The sequence below is a fragment of the Odontesthes bonariensis genome, chromosome 17, assembly GCF_027942865.1.
Source record: "Odontesthes bonariensis isolate fOdoBon6 chromosome 17, fOdoBon6.hap1, whole genome shotgun sequence".
Lineage (NCBI taxonomy): Eukaryota > Metazoa > Chordata > Actinopteri > Atheriniformes > Atherinopsidae > Odontesthes > Odontesthes bonariensis.
The window spans coordinates 1198668-1201571 of NC_134522.1; the positions used below are offsets into that span (position 1 = coordinate 1198668).

At 39.4% G+C, this 2904-nt stretch overlaps 1 pseudogene; it reads right to left on the reverse strand.

The window, feature by feature from the left end:
• Positions 1–606: 606 nt before the first annotated feature.
• Positions 607–759, reverse strand: LOC142366969 (U2 spliceosomal RNA; annotated as a pseudogene).
• Positions 760–2904: the final 2145 nt, after the last annotated feature.

A 2904-nucleotide genomic window follows, 5' to 3' on the forward strand; every position in this document is an offset into this window, starting at 1 on the left:
TGCTTGAAATAAGCAAAAAAATCTGCCAATGGAACTAGTGAAAATCGGCTTGTCAAGATTTCTTGAAATAAGATGTGATATTTAGGACTTTTGAGTTAAAAGTGATCTTGAAATTTGCTTAAAAACCTCTTAAATTGTAAAAAAAAAGCTTGTTTCATATGATATGTGAGCAGCCATCTACGTGAACGTGTTTACGTCACGTGACTCCGGTTGATTGGCGGGTGAACGGACCGTGTTAATGGGAAAAGCAAAGGTAACGAGTCATCGAACTTTGAGGCGTAGCCGCCACGCCCTTTGAGTTTTGAAAAAGTTTCTCCATGATTTTTCCCCCCATGTCTTAAAGGGACACTGTGTAATATATTAAGTCATTTATTAGCTCAAATCAACATATTCATTCATAAGTTAGTCCTCATTGGTGTAAAATTATCTCTGTCAAAAATCTCACTTATCCTCCTGAGTGAAGAATAACTTGTCTGTATCTACATAGAGCGGGTAAGCTCTATGGAGGCTGCCATGTCCTTCCGGTCTATGAAAAACGACGAAGTGCCGAGAGGGACATGAAGCACTTCGAATCGCGTTTTCCCCAACGCCAGGCCTTTTTTTTTTTTTTAGTGCACCGTTCCTGGAGATACTGCAATACCAGGTCGATGCGTGGAGTGGACGGAGCAAGCCCCTATTTCATCTCCCTGTTCCCAAAATCAATTTAATATATGGTCCCCGGGTAGGGGACGTATCCGCAACGCCAGGCATGGAAGCGGAAATGACGTCATTTTGACGTCACGTCCGTTATCGGCGCTAATGGTAAATAGATTTTATCTGGTCAATTATCCCACTAATAATGCATTGATTGTTACCAAACTTCTGCCGTAGTACACATAGGCTCTTAACTCACAAAACGAGGCATTAGAAAGTTTGTAAGTTTACCGGGAGTTTATTTAAAAGAACATCCAGATAGCAACTACACACTGCGGCTAACGCTACCGCTGCGTCAACGTCACTTCCGGTAACTCCCGGAATATGATTTGCACACCAAAGGCTATGTCAACTTATGTTATCTGACATGTTATCTGTCATCTGTATTTATAGTGTTATTGTATGTGTGTTGTGTAATCCTTTGTACTGTGTGTCTTGATGTCTTTTTGTTTGTATGGACCTTGAGTCTGAAGCTATAGCTTCTTGAATCTTGACACATACCGCCTGCCGTAGTTCAAGAAGTTGCAGCGCACGTTTGAAAACGTGAGGCCCTAGAGAGCAAATTCATTCGACTTTGCAAAATAAAATTGCACCACTAGATGGAGGAAGAAATTACATAATGTCCCTTTAAGAGTAACCTGGCCAAGTATGAAGTCTGTAGCATTAAATCTGTGGGACGAGTTCCATCAAATGCAAGACTTGGAATCGGGCAAAAATGGCACCAAAACGTGCCTTCCATCCAAAATGGCCACCTTCCTGTGGACGTGGGACCATGGCGGCATGAGACTTTTTTGTGCGTCTGGGCATGATGAATGAGTGTACCGAATTTCATCGTCCCACGCAAAACTAACCCCAATGCGGGGACCATTTTTAAGCATCGTAGGGGGCGCTACAGAGTCAATGAGCGACTCCCAAAAACATAAAGTTTAGATTCTTTCATGTCGTCGACTGGCAGGTGGCGCTCGCAAAATACAACAGGGACTGCTCGGTCCCTAATACTGTGGAGTCATCATGGATCATCATCATGGTGAAAGACCAAAGAAGCCATTAGGTGCCCAGTTTAGAAAGAGGAGAAGAGGAGAAACGGGCAGAAGATAAAGGGATGCAGATTTCATTCAGTGACCTGAGTGACGTAGGCTATAGGCTATCTGTTAGCCTCTTGCTAACATGTTGCTATTAGCCACGACTGTGTTTCATTTTTAGTTTTGCTGAACTAGAATTAGAATTGAGGCATCATGTCATGCAACTAATTTCATATTAGTTATATATATATTTCATACACTAATTTCATAACTAGTTTTATTGTTATGAGCTATATGCTAAATTAAATAACTTAAATAACTTCTGATATACACTAACATGGCATTTTGTAAGCTACATGTGGTATCTTTTTGTACCTTTTTGTGTTTAAGATTATATATAATAAAATAATACAAATAATAATATATGATGTTGTGTTGGTGGAGTGGAACGTCTTTTTTTTAAAAGTTTTTTGGGGGGGGTGATGGTTCGCCCAGGGCGTAAATCTAGCCAGGTCTGCTGCTGTCTGAAAGCTCTTCTGTTTTCTTAAAAATGGTTTAATTCTCAGTGTTTGCCATGAAATAAAACTCTAATGGCTTCAATGCTGCAAGAGGAATGATTCCCAAACTTCCTCTTCATCTGTTGGGCCCTATGAATATGCTAATGAGCTAATATGCTAATGAGCTAATATGCTAATGAGCTAACATGCTAAATAAAACCGACTTTAACTGAACTGATTAGGATGTTATTTGGAATTCAGCTGTACTGACGTGCAGGAATGATGGTGGAATTCCTGAATACTTTGTCAGCGTGTGTTTTTCCGGTTTCTGAGAAGCTTGACTGTTTGGACCAACTTGTTTTCATACATTTAAAAAAAAAAGAAGCCATTTTTCGGTCTGACTAAAACAATAATTTGTGTTTTATTTGGTCAGAATCAGAATTGAGGCATCATGTCATGCAGCTCATTTCACCCAAAGGCAACCTGGTCTGGTTTCTGTTTGCAACACAACAAGAAGTCCTGACTGTGGATTAGTTTTATTGTTATGAGCTATATGCTAAATTAAATAACTTAAATAACTTCTAATATACATCGACATGGCGTTTTGTGAGCTACATGTGGTATCTTTTTGTACCTCTTTGTATTTAAGATTATATACAGTAAAATAATACAATAATATAATTTGTTCACTG